A 23942-nucleotide genomic window follows, 5' to 3' on the forward strand; every position below is an offset into this window, starting at 1 on the left:
ATATGTTGGTGGGAAAGAGAGAAAGTAAAGGATATGTAGTGGAGGTGTTTGTAAATCTTTATCTCTCTCTCTCTCTCTACAAGACACACGTATACATCATATATACATTCCCCCATGGTATTATACAGAACCCAACAACATTACAGACGGCATGCGTTATTATACCTATACTTGCCGCTAGACGTTGGAGTCTTTCGAAAAAATTGACACATTAAAGATTACAGATGTTCAATATTTTTTTATGGTGGTAGACGTTTAATTTTCACAAAATGCTCTGACAGTTTCTTCAAGCAATGATGATTTGAAATGAGCTGTAAGGGATTTTTTTAAACAATATAGGCGTACTCCTGTTCGTGAAACTATAGAAAAACTCGGGAATCTGTAATGTAATTTGTGTTTTAGCTTTTGCATTTATCCGTCGTGCTCTATATTGATTTCCCAATAACATGCCCTGACATCTACACACACTGTGAATGTACACCCCCCCACACACACATATATATATATATATGTGTGTGTGTGTGTGTGTGTGTGTGTGTGTATGTGTAAGTATATATATATATATATATAAGTTAATTTAGTTTACAAACAAATGGCTACACATAGGCATACATGTTTCAGTTTCAAGGACAACTCTCTTGAGAGAGATTTCCTTGGCCTGACGAAGCGATTCCCTTACTGGGTTTTCGCTGAAACATATATACCTATGTGTAGCCATTTGTTTGTAAACTAAATTAACTTATTTTGGCTCTGTCTAAACATTGAGCACTCTTTTGGTAGACACACTTAATAATTACTACCAATACAATATATATATATATATATATATATATATATATATATATATATATATATATAAATTAGTCCGTCAAAAAGAAAAAAAGAGTGTAAGATTGGTTGTTGGTTGTTTTTGTTTTACAGCATATCAACCCGTTTCGGGTTTTTTAATGCAGAATCCAAAGATTTTGAAGAAAAATTTTTTAATAGAATATATTTGTTGTTTTCACGTCGGTTTCTATTTAACCCATAGTTGGGACCCAAACAGGTACTACCACTCCGGGTCAGAGTGGACCTGGGAGCAATGGTAATTAAAGGGTGGCTCCACACTCCCCAAAGCCCACAATCTGGGGCCTCACCACTGGATATAGTTTAAGGTCATATCCAGGACCCCCATTGAGGGACTTTTACCCTCTGCAGGGGGGGGGCAGTCGGCGTATTCTAATGCCCCACCGACAGGGCATAGATTGTAAGAGAAACAAACAATACACACACATACATATATGCGTATATGTATATATATATATATATATATATATATATATATATATATATATAATTTAAATGTGAAATTTGAAAACTTGAAAGTGTCAGAAACAATGAAAAACTCATTTTATTTACTTCTAGTTTATAAGTCCCATATATTTCGGTATAAATAGCATCACAGAGTGAGAAGTTTGGTAATAGTTTTTTTTTTCTTTTTCTTCTTCTTCTTCTTCTTCTTCTTCTTCTTCTTCTTTATTTTGGTGTTCAGGAGGATGTAATGCCTCGGAGAAGAGAAATGTACGTCTTATTCGGTTTGTTCCACGTGTGTGTTAGGTTCTAGTCTTCAGCGGGAAATTTAATGTGAAAATATGGTCACACACTTTAGAAGACACATATTTTGAATAAAATTTAAATGAGAAATTTGAAAACTTGAAAGTGTCTAAAATAATGATGAAATCATTTTGTATATTTTTTAGGGCCTTTTACGTCCGATATACTTCGCTATAAATAGCTTTAAAAAAATAATAAAATTAAATACAATGATTTTCTCATTATTTCTGGCACTTTTAAGTTTTCAAATTTCTCATTTAATTTTTATTCAAAATAAGTGTCTTCTAAAGTGTGCGACCATATATATATATATATATATATATATATATATATATATATATATATATATATACGTTCGCGAATACGCCAAAATTCTTTTTGCACTCGAACAGAATTTTCAGATACTAGTCCGTCAAAAAGAAAAAATGGATTGCAAGAGAAACAAACAAGAATTGTCTTTGCTCGCCGGTAGTCGAATGGAAAATAATAAGACAAACTACCACGTGCAGACATTTAGACGACCCATGAAAATTATGCCTCCATGAAAAATTTGCTAACCTGTACTTTAAAGAACCCCAAAATCTATTAAACTGTAGACGAGAAATAGCAAACAACTGTGTTCACAAAATAAAACTTACTCTAGGATAGCGATACAAAATAGCTTTAAAACTAACAATAACAATAGAAAACAAACAAATAAATAAATTAAATAAACATGAATATACATAAACGATCACACATATATGTATATATATATATATATATATATATATATGTGTGTGTGTGTGTGTGTGTGTATGTATGTATATGTGCATGTATGTGTGTACACATATAGATATTTATATATATAAAAAAGGGAGGAAAACGTCTACCTTAAACCACTAACCTAGTTCTAAAACAGATCCTTTGTTCGATAAAATGAATGACCATTGGCTGATAGGAAGGGGCGCGGTGGATACTAGAAAGCTGATTGGCTAACTAAAATCCTCAACATATATAAAAACAAGAAACAACCACAGAATTCGCGTATAAGCCTGACGAATCCTATAGTGGATGAAACGCAGAATATTCAGTGTAGCTTAATCGCCATATATATATATATATATATATATATACAGGGGAAGGGAGAAAAAGAGAGAGAATGAAAGAGTGAAAGAGAAGGAGAAATGAACACTGAGACCAATTTCGGACTATTAAGACTATTGTTACATGGTTTCTATTTAAGATAAAAACTGTTAGAAAAACTAGACTAGCACGAATAATATATGTTTTTGCTTTTCAGGACGAACTGCTTTCGCCGTCCAGCAATGATTATGAGGGTTAGGTTCGGGCGGGCGAAAATGAGTTCCAGCCCGACTGGCTACATTCAATTACCGTCTTTTTCGTAGACATAGCTGAACTTATTAAATATCTACACACTCTCTCCTTTCTCACCACTTCTCTTTCTTTCCTCCCTCTCTCTTTCTCTCTCTCTCTCTCTCTCTCTCTCTTTCAACCGACTTTGTAGGCAAGATAATTGTGCCTGGTGGCGACGGACTATATAATTAAGATGGTCCGAACTGTCAGCGACTGATGGATATATAATGATATCTGTACGCGTTATTTAATGTTCAAAAACTGTTTTACGCTCATAAGGATATGAGACGTTTTTCCTGAGATATGAATTTTAAAATAAGCAAGGTCTGTCTGAAAAGTATCGGAATTGGCATTTAAAACAATATTAATTCCAGACTGGCAGGTGGAAGCTGCTTGGCATTGCGGGAGTCGTAAAATACGCTTAAATATATTTTAATTCATGCAGATTTCGTTCTTATTATTACAGATCCAATTCACTATCGATGGCTCCGTTCAGTCTCGGAAGACACATGACACCCACCTGTGAGTGCAGCTGCGCGTGTAATTGTGAAGCAAAGGTTGCGATATCCACAACCACATCTTCTCCATAATCAGCATTGCTTCAGTCGAATGGCAGAGGAGTTCAGGACAACTGCAAACAATGCCGAGATGAGCGGAGAGAACATTCAGCATCTGGCAGTCCCAGATAATCACTCATTTAGTACTGATCAGGTTGAACGTTGCTTAACTTCGATGATTTCTTACTCTTACAAAATTCACTTTGTATTCTTATTTGGTCTACCATTGTCGGGTCCGTACCGAATGGTATATATATATATATATATATATATATATATATATATATATATATATATATATATATATATATAGAGAGAGAGAGAGAGAGAGAGAGAGAGAGAGAGAGATGGATAGATAGATAGATAGATAGATAGATATGTTGCATCCCTCTGCGTACTTTAATGGAGAATGCTTTGACGACCTACAAGCACTTGCACCTCCTCGACGTGACTACCCCCGACAAACCTGACAAGCAACTAAGTCTCACGCCTTTACAGTAGAGATCCCTAGGTGTAAGAAAGACTTTTACTCCAATAGTTTCTTCCCCACAACTGCAAGTTTCTGGAACTCCCTTCCGAGATTCTGCTTTCCCAACTGTACTGATATGCAGAAGTTTACGTGTAATGTGAACATACCTCTTGCTACTCATCTCCCTTCATAATTCCCCCGCAACGTATGTCCACGATAGTAGCCCCCATACTTCAAAGTGGCACTGTGCATTGTTTGGGATGAAAATTGAATATGCAAGGTGTCCACAAAGTCTGAGTACATTATGTAGCCATACGTTGTAGGCACCGTGTAGATTATATATATATATATATATATATATATATATATATATATATATATATATATATATATATATAGCTGGTAGGGGGATTCGAACCTGGCCACAAAAAAACACGGTTATGTAACCGTGTAGATTATGTAGCCAGATTTGTTCCATGCTAATAGAGTCAGATGGTTTTGTGGCCAGGTGAAATCCCCCTACCAGCTGTAATCATAACTTCCTGCATTGGTAGATTCCTGAAAGGATGAAACATTAATGTCCATAGGTATTAAAAAAAAGTATCATATTAATAATTATATATATACACACACACACACATATATATATATATATATATATATACATATATATATATATATATATATATACTAGCGGGGGGTACCATCAAAACTCCGGGGGTGGGTTAAATAAAAAAATGTTTTGGTAGGTAAGTATGATAATCGAACCCGTACCCTTGAGTTGGGAATTAATGTGTGAAAAAAAAGGTGAGACGTTACCCATTAGGCCACCGCGACATACATACAAATACCCCGGTTTGAATTTATTTATTAAACTATAAAAACAGGCGTGCGCAATCAAAGTTAACTCTGCTGCTTCCATTTGACCTAATTAAGAAGGTCAAATAGAAGTCACGATAGTTTGGCTGTTTTTGTTTTTTTCCCCCCAACCGATGTTGCGAGGAGCGGAACCAGCTCCACATTGTCCAGATTGAATAACAATTGTCTAATGTACAACATTGATCAAAGCTAATTGCTTCTGGACATTTCCCGGCGCAATGCCGAGAACGTTGTTCGTTGTTAACCTTGAATTAGTTTCGCTTTATATACGAAAAAGCCTCATCAACATGCGAGAAGCCAAAATAGCAATAATTTTGTAAAAGTCGACGTAAATAAATCTAGATGCGACGCATTTTCCCAAATCGTACATATTATTATTTAGGACCCATATAAACAGTTGTAAGCGACATCGGAACCGTGTGCAAGAAAAGCCTTTTGAAGACATACACGGAATGGTCACACACATTTTGCCTTTTATATATATTACTAGCGGGGAGGTACCCAACGATGCCCGGGTGTTTTGAGGTAAATCAAAACTCCGGGGGGGGGGGGTAAATAATAATAAAATAAAATAATAATAAAAAAATGTTTTGGTAGGCTAGTATGAGAATCGAACCCGTACCCTTGGGTTGGAAATTAATGTGTGCAAAAAAAACATGCGATGTTACCATTGGGCCACCGCAACATACAGATAGACGTGCTTTATCTAGCTATAACTATAAAAACAGACGTGCGTAATAAAAGTTAACTTTGCTGCTTCCATTTGACCTAATTAAGAAGGTCAAATAGAAGTTACGCAGCGTAACCGTCTGTTCCCGGCGCATTGCCACGAACACTTCCGTTTGAGTTTAGTTTCATTTTATTTATACTAAAAAGCCCAATCAACACGCGAGAAGCCAAAATAACAATAATTTTGTAAAAATCGACGTAAATAAATCTATACGCTACGCGCTTTCCTAATTCCTAGATATTATGATATAGGACCTATATACACAGTTTTAAGCGATAGTAACGACCCCGGGAGCGCGTGCGAAAGAAGCCTTTTGAAGACATACACGAAATAATCACACACATTTTGCCTTTCATATATATAGATAATGGCGGGGGAGGAGGGCGATCGTAAAATACGCTTCAATGTGATATTTTTATTTGTCCAGGTTTCGTATATATTATTGTTCAGTCGTGATTTCAAAAATAAACACAAGGGAACTCGAGTGCCACCAGCTGGAATCGCAGCCAAAACTGTAGCATTCGAAGCTGGTTCCGTTACCACTGCACCAACATGATACATATATGAACCGGTAAAAAAATTGAAATCAAAAATAAACTAGCATGAATGTACAAAATGTATAACGATTTTTCAACATTTTGACCCATTTTGGCCCCTTAGAATGTAAAGACCCATAAAAGCACAGTACGTAAAAAATCATTTTAGGCCCCTAGCGCCGCTCTGCGACTTTTAGTTTCGGGGAAATACAGTTTGAAAATATAGAGACAGACAGACGTGTAAACATACAGCCTTTTATATATTATATATACACGAGCAGGTAATGAAGTCATACCCATTAGATCACTACCACCGTCTTGACATTTAAAAATAAATGTTTAAATTTTAACAGTATTTCTCGCGATTGATGTTGTTTGCGTTGATTTATTTCTTGCTAATGGAGTCAGAGAGTGTTTCTTGCCGGGTTCGAATCTCATGACCGGCGGTAATTGTGACACCCTTCACTGATGACTCCCAAAAGCATGAAACACTAGTGTCTGTAGGTTTTTTTTTTAAATACAAATGATGGTATTAATCACACACACACACACACACACATATATATATATATATAAATATATATATATATACATTATATATATATAATGTATATATATACATTATATGTATTTAGCACAACATATATATAACCACAACATATATATGTTTATGTATGTATATATATACAAAAATATATATATTAACCACAAAAATATATATATTAAGCACAAAATATATATATTAACCACAGAGTGAGCAAAAAAAAAAAAAAAAAACGAACCAGAACTGAAACAAGTTTCAATGCACAACTTTGCCCGCCATATGTTTGGCAGACAATGCGAGTCAAATGGTGGCCTGAAAAGCCATCTTCGGGCCCACGGACTGGGTTTAAGTGTCGCTGACGATTAACCTGAAAACAGTGATGCGGTTCGTAGGGAGCATTGGGATGGCTAACGTCTGCAAAGACGAAGCAATTACTATATATATATATATATATATATTCGAGATGGAGCTTCATATATAGTTTTAGGTAGACATGCAAACATACATAGATTTATATATTTGTAGCTAAAATTTTCGACCCAAACTGACTAAAAAGCTTGCCCTATCTCTGAATACCCTTTATGTAAAATTTCAAATGTTTAGACCAGAAATTGTCTGAGTAATTTAGTAGAGACCGCAGATCTCAATTTTTTTAAAACTTTTACCCCTATTATGACCCCTTAACATTTATTGTTTTGGGCTCAAATTCAGTTATTTAGTTAGATCCATGCCCCAGGAACCTATATCTAAAATTAGAATTGTTCATACCCAAAACTTTCGGAGGAGTTAGGTAGAGTTCTCAAAGGTCAAATCGTTGAACTTTGACTTCTTAACAGACAAATTTCTGTCCGAAAACTGATTACAAAGATTTCCCCAAATCTAAGTACCCTGTAGATCAAATTTCGAGTCTTTAGACTGAGAATTGACAGAGTTATTGTGTAAGGAAATGTACACAGACACACAGACAGACAAACAGACAGACAGACACTTTCACTTTTATAGATATATAGATTAGATATTATTTATTTACTATTTTTATTGGTCCAAACACATTTATATATTTATACAACATATGTTTGCTAGTGTTCACTGTATGATCCATGCACTTTGGGAACTTTTAAAGGTACTGAGTAGGACAGGTTAGCGAACTCTTCTAACAGCCATTGCATAATGTCAACTCATATTTGTACATTAAGTTCAACTCTGCTACTGGGCTTTGTTGATTAGACTGTGCAGGGTGGCCGAAAAGTCCCAGGACACTGACCGAAAAGTCCAGACAACTCATTATGGGGTTTAATTAAAGGTCAAGTTTCTGGTATTAGATACGAAACCATTGATCAGCTAAAGCATGCGATTATTGCAGCTTTTGCTATCAAGGAATTCTCTAAAAAAATGGCACAAAGAACCTGGAGGCGAATGGAATTGTGCAAGAACAACGAGGGCCAACATACTGATCCCCTAGACCACTAAATTACTCTAGTTGTTTTCTGCTTTGTTTCTAATAAAATTCTCTTTTTTTGTTGAATATATATGTTTTCTGTGTGTTTCATTAAAAAATACTGTGTTTTATTAAAAATACATGTATAGTGTCCTGGGATTTTTCGGCCACCCTGTATCTTTGAGAACGCCCCCAGACGAAAACTAGATAATTTCTTTTTCATCTCAGCTATAAGAAAATTAGTCAATAAAGAAAAAAAAAATCTGATTTGTTAAACCTAAATAACTTCTTTCAAGAGTTTCAATGTACTTTAATTTCTGTTGAATCAGCTATGGAGAGTTCAAAGTTTGTTTTTTTTTAATTTACTGCAGCTTTTTAAGCACTAATACTATTTAGACAGGCATAAACCAGTAATTTACACAAAGTATATGCAAAGTAGGGAAACAGATTTAACTCTGATTTTACATGAAGATGCAAAATAAAAATCTATCTGTGTGTGTGTCTGTCTGTGTGAAAATATTTAACCGATAAACTCTTAAACTACTGATTACATAACACTGAAATTAACAGGAAATAGTAATCATACACCAAGGATGGTTTATAGCAAGGAAAAGCTTTTCGAATAGATGAATAACGCACACAGGACTCGGCAAGTTAAAATGCAAAATGTCAAATTCAAATGGCCGACATATTTTATTACTTTGCGCATGCGTAAAATTGATTACAGCTAAAAGTGGTTTAATTCTAAAACTGTTTATATGTATCTCGGGTTATCAAAGGGTGGGGAACGCGGTTAAATCGCTAATTCTTTTGTGTCTGACTCTAGCTGATGGCACCGAAGGTATTTTTTTTTTTAACTTTTGAAATCAGTACTATATATTAGGTACAATATAATATTGAATAGAGAAGTGGCTATGTGATAATAAGTTCGAGATGAGCATAAATTAAAAAAATATTTAATCGTATTTTACGACCAGCAATGTCAGGTTTCACCTGTTCGGGTAGTCACTTAAAAAAAAAATAGTGCGGCGACGTTTTTTACTTTTCTTTTTTTTTATAATATTGAGATTTTTAATTTTGTACCAAATTTTCATATTTTGTGCCAGGTTTTACGCTAACACACACACACACACAAAAATACACACACACAAATACACACACACACACACACACATATATATATATATATATATACACATATATATATATATATTTATAAAAATATATTGGTTTTACGATAAATAAATATATATATATATATATATATATATATATATATATATATATAGAGAGAGAGAGAGAGAGAGAGAGAGGGAGAAAGAGAGAGAGAGGGGAGGGAGAGAGAGATAGATAGATTTTAATATCACTAACAGTTTCAAATCTATAAGAATTGATCATTTTATCTTAAATACCAGCGATTTTTACAGTTTGTGCCATTTTTTTAAAATGTTTCTACATTTTACTGTTTTTTTTTTTTATCTTTTTGTTGTTTTTGCTTATTTGTGTCTTTTATCATTTGTGACAAATATTTTTTTTTTTTTTTTTTGTAGATTTTTAATGTTTCTGGCGTATTCATTTGCGTGTACATTTCCTAACTATATACGTCGACATTTTGACTTTATTTTGAAAATTTTTAATTTGATTCTGTGCCTGTTTTTATTTTATCGGATTATGGGATTGTCGTTGTAGGTACTAGATAAGTTGTTTTGTGCTATATCTCTTTGGGACTTTTCAGACGGTGTACGTTGCTTTTTGCCTGATGAGTTCTCCCCCTCTCTCCACTCCCATTTGACGTGCAATCGTAAGTCTCCCATAACTAAAACTAGACTAAGATATGCACAAAACGGCTGAGCCGAGAATTGGCGAGGCAATGGATTTGTCCGCTTTTTGATTGGCAGTCAAGTAGTCTATTTCTGGAAACGATGCTAAGTACAACAAGATGTCTCTAGAGGAAAGGGAAGCTTTTATTATATTTTCAGAACATGTCACGAAGAAATAAACCACTGGACATTAACTTACATGCGTGACACGATCTCGATTCTTAATAGAAGCCAAAGGAAGATATGTGCTTCTGGCACTGCACACGCACTGATGTATAAACCATGTATATATATATATATATATATATATATATATATATATACTAGCAGTATAAACCATGTATATATATATATATACTAGCAGTATAAACCATATATATATATATATATATATATATATATATATATATATATATATATATATATTAAGAAGTTTGACTCATGTCCAGGTAGCCTACACCTAAAATTTCAGATGTTTCGACCCATAATTTGCGGGAGAGTTTGGTAGAGTCTGCAAAGGTCAAATCTTTCAACTTTGACTTCGTTGAAGCAAAATTTTCGCCCCAAAACTTATAAAAAAGCTTGCTGCATGTTTGAGTACCCTTTATGTAAGAGTTCAAATGGCAGACTCAAAATTGGCTGAATAGTTTGCTAGAGAGAGAGAGAGAGCAAAGGTCGCCAAATTCTCGGCTAAAAACCGGTTAAAAAGCTTGCTCTATGTCAGCATACACTTTATAGAAAATTAAAAATGTTTTCACCAAAAACTGGCTAGAGAACGCAGAGAGCATTTTTTTTTAATTTAACCCCAATTTTGACCCTTTAACATTTATTGTTTTGGGCTCAAACTGAATTAAAAAGTTGGACCCACGTCCAAGTAATCTACATCTAAAATGTCAAGTGTTTTAACCCAAAATTGGTGGAGGAGTTTAGTAGAGATTTCAAAGGTCAAATCTTTGAACTTTGACCCCTTGACAGTCAATTTTTTAGCCGAAAACCGATTCAAACGATTTTCCTAAATCAGCGTACTCCTTATGTCAAATTTCGAGTCTGTAGACTGAAAATTGACAGAGTTATATTTGGTAGGAAAATGTACACACACACACACACACACAAACACACACATACACAGACAATCTCATTTGAATATATATACTAGCAGTTCATCCCAGCTGTACTCGGGCCCTATATACTGCTCATGACTTGATTTGCATATATATATATATACATATATATATATATATATACAGTTATGCCCGATATTATTCATACCCCCCCTTGAAAATTGAGTTTATTAGGTGTAACTTTGTTAGAATTTATTGTTTACGTCCATATTGATACATATTCTTAATAAACCTCTTCTGATCATTTTCGTCATTTTAAAATCTCGGGATACTTGTAATAAAAGAAATATACAGCTATTTATAAAATCTGCAATGTTCAAAAATAATCATACCCCCTTAATTTTTCAGTATTAATCTAGTTTCTGACTGTTTGTTTCCTGTTTGATTCTTATTTTGAATGCTTTTATACAACCTTTGATTAATTTCATTTCGTTTTTTGCATTTTTCAGAAATTAAAATGATATCAACTGAAAACCAATAAAAGAATAAAAATTATTAGAATGGGGAAGAAAAAAGAGCTTAGTAATGATCTTAGGAATAAAATTGCGAATTCACATAAGGATGGTTTAGGTTAAAAGTCAATTTCCAAGAAATTTGAGGTCCCTACAGCAACAGTACAGAGCATCATCAAAAAAATCCAGAGCCACCACACAACAAACAACTTGATTGGTAGAGGAAGGAAAAGGAAACTGTCTGCTAGAGCCACCAGGAATATTGTAAGAAGTGTTAATGCAAAGCCAACCACCACTACTAAGGACATTTTAGAAAATCTGGAGTCTTCTGGCATAAAAATATCAAGGCAAACATTGCAAAGGACTCTGCATGAAAATGGTCTGAAAGGAAGAAGACCAAGAAGGACTCCATTGCACACCGGAAAACACCTTGCAGCACGTCTAAAGTTTACTAGGAACCATGTGAATTCTCCAGAGTCCGTTTTCTCAAGTATTTTGTGGACTCACGAAACAAAAATTGAATTGTTTGGCCATATGGATGCTTCTTACGTTTGGAGGAAGAAAGGAGAAGCTTACAACCCAAAGAACACCATACCCACGGTGAAACATGGTGGTGGTAGCCTAATGTTTTGGGGCTCCTTTTCGGCTAGTGGTCCAGGTAGTTTGGTCAAGATAGATGGAACCATGAAGAAGGAGCGATATTTGGAGATACTCCAGAAAAACATTAGACAGGATGCGGAGAAGCTCCATTTAGGACCAAACTGGGTCCTTCAACAGGATAATGATCCAAAACATACTGCCAAAATAGTCAAGAAATGGTTTGAGGATAATCAAATTAATGTTTTGGAATGGCCTAGCCAGAGTCCCGACCTGAACCCTATCGAAAACCTCTGGCACATATTGAAAACTGAGGTTAAAAAGCGGAAACCTAGAAATTTGAGGGATTTGGAGAACTACTGCATTGAAGAATGGTCAAAAATCAGTGTTGATGCTTGTAAAAACCTTGTTGATAAATATCCAAAACGGTTACAGGCAGTTATTAAGAATAAAGGGCATGCTATTGACTATTAGTAAGAGAGGTATGAATAATTTTGAACTAGTGCCATTATTGTTTTCTTTGTATAATGTTTCAAACTTGCATAATTTATTTATTTGTTGAGTTTAAATTAAATGCTTATGCTTGATTTATTGTTTGAAATCCCTTTAATATTGTCTACCTTCTGGTTTGAGCAATTATCTTATAGAAATCTCAAAGATCCGAGGGGTATGAATAATATCGGGCACAAGTGTATATATATATATATATATATATATATATATATATAATATATATATATATATAAAAGTGAACGTATCTGTCTGTCTGTCTGTCTGTGTACATTTCCCTACGCAATAACTCTGTCAATTTTTAGTCTATAGACTCGAAATTTAAAATACCGGGTACTGGGATTTGAGAAAATCGATGTGACGGGTGTCAGCCAGAAATTGTGCTGTTAAGGGGTCAAATTTCAACGATTTGACCTTTAAGAACTCTACTAAACTCCTCCGACAATTTTGGGTCTAGACACTTGAAATTTTAGATATAGGTTCCTTGAACCTGGATCTAACTTAATAAACTGATTTGAGCCCGAAACTATAAATTTTAAGGGGCCATAATAGGGGTCAAATTAAAAAAAAATTACTCTTTTTTTCTTTTTGCTCAGCATACACCTCCAAACACCCTGGTAACGCCGGGCTGAAATGCTAGTATATATATATATTAAAATGTTTGACTCATCTCTTGAAAAACTATATCTAAAATTTTAAGTGTTTAGCGTATTAGTGTATTGGCGGAGAACTTTGGTAGAGACCGCAAAGGTCAATTCTTTCAACTTTGATCTCTTGGTAGCCAAATTTCCGCCTAAAAACTCATTGAAAAGCTTGTAAAATTCCAAATGTTTAGACCAGAAATTTGCTGAGAGGTCAAATTTTTTTTTTAAACTTTGACCCCAATTTTGATCCCTGGGCATTTATTATTTGGGGCTCAAATTGAATTAAAAAGTTTGATCCATGTCCAAGGAACCTACATCTAAAATTTCAAGTGTTTAGACTTAAAATTGGCGGAGGAGTTTTTTAGTGTTTTCAAAGGTCAAATCGTTGAACTTTGACTCCTTATAGTTAAATTTCTGACAGAAAAGTGATTTAAAAGATTTCCCCAAATCTCAATACCTCTTATGTCGAATCTCGAGTGTGTAGACCGAAAATTGACAGAGTAGTTTTGTAATGTATACACACAGACCGACACACACAGAGACAATTTCACTTTCATAGATATATACACTCGTGAGCAAAAAAAATGGGCCAAACAACTTTTATACATTTTATTGCACTAAAAGCTATATTGAACAAAGAATATTGAACAAAGAAAACTTAAACGAGACTAATAACACAGAACAAGACATTTACTTTAATAATTACTTAGTGTGGAATCGCATTCCCTTTTGATTTCTTTAAAAGATCAATCCTTTTAGACATGCTCTTAACCAAAGTGGGAAACTGTGAAAAGGAGATGCTATTCCATTCGCTTTGTACAGCTTCCCACAGTTTGTCATTGTTCGGAAAAGTTCTTCCAGCCAATGCACGTGATATTATGGACCGAATATTCTCGATTGAGTTTAAAGCGGGGCTTTGACCTGGCCAAAATATCACATTAGTTGACAGATAAGAAAACCATTTTTTGTGAATTTAGCAGTATGTGCAGGGGCATTATCATATTGAAAAATAATGTTCTGGGATTTTCCCAGCTTTTGGATACTTGGTAACAGTCCTGTTTCTAATATTCGAATGTATTCCTTTGCATTGATTGACTTCTCGGATCTAATAAGTTCTCAAACTCCTGCTGTAGTAAAAGTTTCCCATACCATTATCCCTCCATTCCCGTGTTTAACTGTCGTTTTTATGTAACTTGGCGAAAATATTTATCCAGTTCTTCCAGTGCACCATTTAGGAGCATCGGGGGCATCACTATCAAGACAAAATCTTGATTTATTTAATCAGAAAACATTCTTGAACCAGTCTGAATCTTATATATATTATTCCTTAATTGGAATTAATTTTTTGAGATATAATGCTCATCTCAAAAAATGAATTCCAATTAAGGAATAATATATATATATACTAATCGGTACGGACCCAACTATGGAAGATCAGATAATATATAACGTGGATTTATAAGATCAAAGAATCCAACCTTGATCGCCCTTCGGGGCCCGTGGCGCAGTTGATAGAGACGTTGAATCTCTACAGTTCCAGATGGACATTGTCTGAAGATGGCGGTTTCAATCCCACCCAAAGCGTGCCAGAGGTAATTGGTCAAAAATGTGGTGAGACGACAACAACTACGGATGGCAGTGATGGCTGAGAATGCAGTTAGGAGATTCGAAGTTCCTATCCGTCGCGGTTACCACCTGACGAAGGCCAGAGGAAGTTGGCCGAAACGTTGTGAACCAATAAAAAGATCCAAAAACAACAACTAATAAATATGAGACTAATAGTCCGAAATAAAAATAAAATTAACAGTCTGTATCTTTCTTGCCATAACAAAAGAAAAATCTCTTTCTATCATTGATGTCCTTCTTAGATAAAAATGTCTTCGTTGTATACCTTTTAGTAGAAAATCCCATTTCTTTCATTTTTCTAGATATTGTATATCTAGAAAGAGAATTTCCAGCCCCTGTTTTGAATTTTTTGCTATGGTCAACAAATTTTCTTTCAATCCTTCAAAACAGTTAATTTAAGCCTGTGGTCGTCCTTCAAAGTTAATGCTCTACGGCAACCAAATCGAGATTTCCCTTTTACCAAGAATTCGACTTCGAACCTTTGACTAATTCGCTTCACCACAGAAAGAGATGTTTTCACTTTCTCTTTTCTTAAAATATCAAAAATCTGCTTGTAAGACATTTTGGACTGCCTTAACCCTGCAATTCGTTTTTTTTTTTTTTTATATCCTCCCGGTCTGGTTGAATCCAAGTTTAGCGTTACAAATTTTAGAGAATTTTTTGAGGATCGAAACTATTGCTAAACGAATTATTTTGTGCTAAAAGTATTTTTTGTTTAAAAAAATAACCATTGTAAGCATAGAACAAAATATCGAAGCCGGTGATTTTGTTTACTTTATCGACATCATCTAAATTGAAAATAAAAATGTCTGCTTCTTGTCTTCATGAAATCATCTTTTAATCTGATTGGTCATTTTTTTCTTAGAGACCTTTCTTTGGGGAGGAGAGGGGGGGGGCGAGAGTAGACGGATTTTCACTTAAACGAAAAAATTACTAAACAAGGTTTGTTTGTTTTTTTCCTTCAATTGGAGTGGGGGTGATTGTGGAATTTTCCTTTTATTTAAAATAAAATAAAACAAAACAAACGAGAAATATTAAAAAAAGATTTGAACAAAATAAAATAAACATTATCGAACATTTATTTTACATTTGTACGGATTCGGTAAAATAAGTTTCTAGTAAAGCGTAATATTAATGCACATTGAAGGAAAAAAAACTAAATCTTGTTTAATAATTTTCTCGTTTGTTTTACTTTATTTTTAATAAAGTGAAAATCCCCCCCCTAAAAAAAAGGGGAAGGGTGTCTTCAAAAAGAATTCATATATCGACATGACTAGATATATCTGAGCAGGAGCTGGACGAAGCACTGTTTCCTGCCTTGCGATAGTTTTGCACCGACTTCGTAACCTAGGGGGTGATGCCCTTTTCTCTTCTCTGCAAATTTTTTTTTCCCCATGGAAGAAAATCTGCGAGCTTGTCTCTGCTCTATCGTTCTTATCCTGGCAAGTATTCATCTGTGCTCCAATGTTGGCTGCTTCCCCTCCTTGCCAATTTTTCACAAGGACTCGTCTAACTAAAAACACTATCAATAATTCTCCCAATTTCTATCGGTGCCCAAACTTAAACATGGAATCCATGAATAAATCTTCTTTCCTAGAACTGCCCGCCTGCGAAACTCTGTTTCTCTCCCTTGCATTAAAACTCACTAATATATTGTCGTTTTCAAGTCCAACGTAAACAAGCTCTTCTCGAACCGCCCTCTTAACTTATCTAATCATACCAGATTTCCACTGTTCCTGATTGCTACGCTGGTGTCCCAATGACAACCGTACACATATTAACACATGTCCTCGAGTGGCCTCTGAGCCTTGATATGTCGTGATCTCTTGGTACGAAAAAACGAGAAAAAAAACTGCTGCATTAATATTAATATACTGTAACCAATGCGGGTGTTTGCTTTGAGTTTATATTGATCGGACTTATCCCGAAGAGATAGCTTTGCGTGACAAAAATGCTAACACTTTATTCTCTGTGGTTTGTCATGATTTGCAGCTTAAGGCCTTATTCTAATAAAACCCGATATCGCACATATTTTAAAGGCTATTCGTTATCATGGCGGCCATAGCATACCGATCCAAAAACTGCGCAGAGGATTGTAACTCTTCAAAAAAAAAAAAGGGAATAAAGTGATGTATTCCTTTAGGCTGGCCTTTCGCCTTTTTTTGGTATTAACGTCGTCGGTCGGGGTGACTGGATTATGAACGTCACGTTCTGTAGGGACCATAAAACTCTCCCTCTTGGGGTAAACTTCCGATGTATTATTGACGAGTAAATGCGGAGTCTTGTTTAACAGCTAGAAATAAGGAAACGCAACCAAAATTTATCCGAGATGGCGTCGGAATAATTGGCTGGAGGCGCAAACAAGTTTTCATTTTTAGAACGAATAAATGTTTCTGCAGGGATTTTCTTAAAAACATAAGAGATTTTCAATTACACAAATATATATATATATATATATATATATATATATATATATATATATATATATATAGATAGATAGATAGATAGATATGTTTTTTATACAAGTCTAATTGAAAACAACGGAACCACTACGTTCTATACTCTCGTAGACATAATATACAAGTTACAGTTTTCCGCTGTCACATCATTATATATCTATCTATGCATCTATCTCCCTCAGTTTTTCCCTTTCTCCCTCTTTCTCTTTCTCTCTTTCTCTCTCTCTCTCTCTCTCTCTCTCTCTCTCTATATATATATATATATATATTCAGCCACACATATATATATATTCATATATATATATATATATATATATATATATATATATATATATATATTCAGCCATACATATATATATTCAGCCATATATATATGTATATATATAGTCAGCCGTATATATATATATATATATATATATATTCAGCCATATATATATATATATATTCAGCCAAATATATATATATATATATATTCATATATATATATATATATATATATATATATATATATATAGTATTTTACTATTATTGAATACGGGCCGGTCTGAAATAAAAACATTTTTTAGAAAGCCATTCTTAGCATTAGGTGGGGATTTTTTATATCCTCTGTACTCACACCTAACAATTTATTAATTCTTAATATAAGACAATTTAATAATTCTTAATATAAGATTGGGATAAGTAATTTATTATTATGGAATACGGACCGTGCTGAAATTAAAACATTATTTCGAAAGCCATTCTTAGTATTAGGAGGGGAGTTTTTTCATATCTTCTCTATTTACACTTATCAATTTCTTAACTCTTTATACCAGGCAATTTAACAATTCTTAATATAAAAAGGGGGATAGTATTTTACTATTATGGAATATGGACCGTGCTGAAATAAAAACTTTGTTATTTAGAAAGCCATTCTTAGTATTGGAATGGGGATGTTTTTATATATTCTATACTTACACCTAACAATTTATTAATTATCAAAACTATTATTTTCGAAAGTGTGGTGGGAGATTATATGGGTTAAAATTATAAAAAAATATTGTTGACATCAGTAACATGTCTAAGAATTATGACAAATTATGAAATATGAGTTAATTGATTGGCCTGTTTGTAATTTATAAGTTTCGTAGGGGGGGGCGGAAATATGGGTTACAATTGTGAAAAATGATTGTCGAAATAAGTAACATATCCAAGAATTATAAAAATGATCAAATGTGAGTTAATTGATTGGTCTGTTTTTAATGAAATAATCAACCCAAATAGTATATCAAAGTTCACTTAAACTTCTTGTTGTTGGGGGGGGGGAGGAAATGGATTTATAACCGAAAATCTGACTATATGGGAGATCTTGTTGTTAGGACCTTAGCGATGACGTCATTTTACATCTCACAGGCCTTAATGACATATATTACGAAGGTCGTGCAATTCTGTCTGCTTACCTGTCTCATTTTTTTTTCAAACTGTATCTTCCCCGATACAACAGAAAGCAGTGCAAGGCGAACCTAGTAAAATAATTGCATTTATTGTGAAGGGTTCAGTTATAGATCTGTACCCAGTTAAACTAGTTACTAAGGGATACAAATAGTTGCTAAGGTGTCAGAATTGACAAGAAATTCTAACTTGTCTAAGCGTAAGTCGATTTAAATTGTTATTCTACACATGCGCATGCATATATATATATATATATATATATATATATATATATATATATATATATATATATATATACACTAGCGACACCTGTGAAAATTCCACAGGGGATTGATTCATACGTAAATACGTAATATAATGATGTTGACATTCTGTAGATGATCACCGTAAATGGAGACGTTCTGATGTTATTGTTAAAACTGCAAAAGTATTTATCCAAGCTAGCAGGGACGTAGCCCGGTCGTAAAATACGCTTAAATATGATATTTTCATTTTTGCAGATTTCGTATATATTATTATAGAGTTAGTGTTCTATCGATTTTTATATATTATAAAGTGGCGATTTAAAAAAACAAAACAAAACATGTATCCCTGTGACTTGGGTGCATTAGCTTGAAACAAAACCGAAACCAAAACTTATGAAATATATATATATATATATATATGTATATATATATATATATTTATATAACTTGAGTAACTTCAACTATGATCGAAACCGAAACCAAAACTTATGAAGAATTCGTGATAAAATGATTTATATAAAAAAAAGAAGACTTGAGTGTCATCAGCAATAATTGAAGCCGAAACCCAAACTTATGAAGAATTCTTGGTAAAATTATTTATTACAAGGAACGGAAGTCCATAACAATTAAACGACAGTCACTCGGATGTAAGCGTGACATACAAAATAAATAACACACACGCTATCCTATTATTATGTAGATATATTTGTACATTAATGTTAGTCTATTTTTAACTTTTTATTCTATTGACGATGGTTCACTCGAAAACGTCTTAGACTGGAACGCTACAAGTTTCGCTTTCGATTCCAATTCTAGCTGTCCATACTGTTTTTATATTCATTTTTAAATCACGAGTATATATTTGGGTGCAATATTCTATGAAATAATTGATATGGATTTTTTTAATGTTTTTTTACATGGAGGTCAACACTTATCAAGGCCCGGAAGCCACTCGTGGATAAGTGTTATCGCGAGTACAGTAATCAATAGGATAGTATCGTAGTAATCGTTAGTATCGGAGATTTTATAAAGTGTCTTACTTAAGGGTGCGGTTTATCAGGAATTTGTTTATGTTGGACTTGAAGACATCCAACTTGTAGTCAGGTGGGAAAAAGGCAAACAGAAGAGCATTCCACAGGCATGCACTTCTAAGAAAGAAGCTTTGTTTATGGAATCTACGTTTTGATTTAGGCACAGATAAAGTGTGGGAAAAATGTTTGACAGGGGTTTCAGCTAGACGGGCGTTTATCATGAAAGATTGGCTAGGGGCGACCAGAGACTGGAGCTCAGACGAGCACTTTCCATGGAAATAACGATAAAACAAAGTCAGGCTCGTAACGTCTCTTCTGTGGGAGAGAGGTTGCAGGGAAGAGAAAAGGGCATCCACCACTAAGCCACGAAGTCTATTTTGGACTCTATCAAGGCAGGATAGGCTGTTTTTAGCAGCTCCTGCCAATATGTGGCAGCAATACTCCATCCTTGGACGTACTTGGCTTTTATATAGATAGAGAATTGCATCAGTAGAGAGCCGTAGAAGGACCCCACCATTTTCCCAGCGACCTTGGCAACAGACTTGAAGTACGTGTTCCACTTCAGATCAGGAGTAAAGGTCAAACCCAGAAGCTTGTCAAAACATGGAGCCTCCCCAAGACGAGTTAACTCTTTAATGATATATACGAAATCTGGATAAATCAAAATATTATATTCAAGTGTATTTTACGACCAGACAACGCCGGACGCCCCCTTTCTTGTAAATAAATAAGTAGACAAATAAAGTGATACAGAAATAAGGAAAAATATATATAGCAGGGGAGAATGTTTCTAAGGAGAAAGACAAGGGAAAAGCAAAAGAGATCGTTCTAAAATATAGCATTTTTATTTTTTAACTTAAACAGTTGAGGAGTTGTGCCTAGACCTAAACGTGGATTCCATGGGCGAAGATTGGGGGAGGGGGCTTCGTGCACGTCGGGCTCTGTTCCGTACGCCCGCTTTTGAGCTAGCTACAGTCTGATTTTCTTCAAGTCCAGTGTGGACGGGTTCTTGATGGGTCGTCCCATTGGGTGGTCCAATTTAAAGAATTTCTACTGCTTGCGATTGCTGCGCTATAGGCCCATTGACTTCTGTAAACCCATAAACTCGTATCCCCGAGTGTTCTCCGGCCCTTTATTAGTAGTGAATTTTATGTAAAAGAAAAACCTAGAAACACACGACTTTTTGTGCTCCATCACTAATTTTCCCGCATATTCACCACCGTTTCAGTGCGCTTTTTCAGGAATTCAATAACACCTGTTTACTTTTGACGCACATTCGTTACAAGGGTTACTTTTTAAAATCTGACACCGTTAACATCTACAACAGAATGATGACACTTTCAGGTCATAAACGCATATGTTCAGCCATCATAACAATGCCCTTTGCCATCCTCTTCTGCTGCATTCGAGCGGACTAAAAATAGGAGACATTACTTGTTGGACCCCCCCCCTCGTAGAAAGAGAAGAAGCCAGGCATAAGTTGGGGCGAAGAAAGGGAGGAAACGTAGAAAGAAGGAAAAAGAAAGAAATTGAAAGAAAAGATTTAGGGAGTAAAGAGAAGAAAAACGAAAGAAAGGAGTAGAGATAATGATAGAAAGATTTTTAAAAATTTACAGAAAAAGTAGAATTAAAGGGGGGTATACATAAATAGTTCTTGTTACAGGATACTCCTGTAAAGAAAAGAGTAGATGAGATAAAAAGAGAAGAAATAAGTAAAAATATTTTTTTTTAAAAAGGGGGGGGGGGGAAGAAAGAAAGAAAGTGAAGAATTAAAAAGAAGGAATTGACGAAACAAACAAGAAAGAAAGGGGGAAGGACATAAAGAATGTAAGTAAAAAAGAAAGTATAGGAAAAGAAAAAAGGGTGCTTATTCAAAATAGCACATATATCGACAATTAAATATATATTTTTTTTTAAATAACTAGATCAATTTACGTGAATTTTGGAATATGATATTTTGGTCCCGTGATATGTACTTCCATCGTAAACATTTTCTTGCTTATTTATTTATTTTAAGGTTGAATTCTGGACTTGAACCGAAAAAGAAAAACATTAAAAATGGAAGTAAAAAGACTTCCGGGTATGTATTACTGGTCTTTATAACATTCTTTAAAGCTCTCGTAGAATTTTAGATAGTGAGATGGGACCATTGATTTCAAAATAAATGTTCTAAAATAAGGCTACTTATAATGAACGGGAATCCAAAAAAGTTTCACTACTTCTGAATCCGTCCTGGATATGACCTTAAACTATATCCAGTGGTGAGGCCCCAGCTTGCGGGCTTTGGAGAGTGTGCAGCCACCCTTAAATTGCCATTGCTCCCAGGTCCACTCTGACCCGGATTTGTAGTACCTGTTAGGGTCCGAACTAAAGGTTAAATAGAAACCGACTTGAAATCACAAATATATTCTCTTAAATTTTCTTTCTGCAAAATCTTTGGATTCGGCATTAAATAACCTGAAAAGGGTTGATCTGCCGTAAAACAAAAAAAAAACAACCAATCAACTACTTCTGAAGACTCCAGGACCAATTCCGGAAACGCTACTGAAGCAGTTGATGAATACTATTTTGAAAGGGCTAAACCTTTTTAACCCTAAGCTTACCCTGTAACGTACTTTAGTTACAGTTTCCTAGATGTTAATCCAATGAAAGTCCGGTGCTTATAAAAGTGCTCAATATCAATTAGAGCAGTATCATACCACTATTAACTACTGCATTTGGCCTTTTGGCCAAGAGCAAAGTGTAGTATCTGTTCCGGCATATACTGCAAGCAAAGACCAGATGTGGGGGAAACCCCACATACCTGACCTTTAACCAGCTCCCATTTCCCACCTCTCGGGAGCTGGTCCCCTTTTTCCCTTCCCCCTCCCTTCACTCCTCACATTAAAAATTGGCCTTGTGCCTAATTTGCTCGGTGGGGGAGCAAATAAATACCATCTGTTCCGGCAGACGCTGCACTTAAGATGATTTGTACCAGTCAATGGAGGGGAGGCCCTCTATACTGGGACAATTATTATTTTTGGTAACCAGAGTGCCCCCTTTTTGCCTACTTTTAGGGGAGCTGGTTTTTACCTCACATTAAAAACGGCCTTGTGCCTAATTTGCTCAGTGGGGGAGCAAATAAATACCATCTGTTCCGGCAGATACTGCAAGCTATGACTAGCTATGACTAGCAAAGACCAGATGTGGGGGCAACCCTACATGCCTGACCATTAACCAGCTCCCATTTCCTACCTCTCGGGAGCTGGTCCCCTTTTTCCCTTCCCCCTCCCCTCACTCCTCACATTAAAAATCGGCCTTGTGCCGTATTTGCTCGGTGGGGGAGCAAATAAATACCATCTGTTCCGGCAGATACTGCAAGCAAAGACCATATGTGGGGGCAACCCCACATATAAGACCTTGGTCAATGTAGGGGCAACCCTTCATACCAATTGTCATTATCCAACTCCCCTACTCCCCGGGGAGTTGGTCCCCATTTCCCCTTCACTCCTCACATTAAAAATCGGCCTTGTGCCTAATTTGCTCGGTGGGGGAGCAAATAAATACCATCTGTTCCGGCAGATACTGCAAGCAAGGACCAGATGTGGGGGCAACCCCACATACCTGACCTTTAACCAGCTCCCATTTCCCACCTCTCGGGAGCTGGTCCCCTTTTTCCCTTCCCCCTCCCTCAACTCCTCACATTAAAAATTGGCCTTGTGCCTAATTTGCTCGGTGGGGGAGCAAATAAATACCATCTGTTCCGGCAGATACTGCAAGCAAAGACCATATGTGTAGGCAACCGCACATATAAGACCTTGGTCAATGTAGGGGCAACCCTTCATACCAATTGTCACTATCCAACTCCCCTACTCCCCGGGGAGTTGGTCCCCATTTCCCCTTCACTCCTCACATTAAAAATCGG

Source organism: Euprymna scolopes, chromosome 31, assembly GCF_053919585.1.
Source record: "Euprymna scolopes isolate OS-2025 chromosome 31, ASM5391958v1, whole genome shotgun sequence".
Lineage (NCBI taxonomy): Eukaryota > Metazoa > Mollusca > Cephalopoda > Sepiida > Sepiolidae > Euprymna > Euprymna scolopes.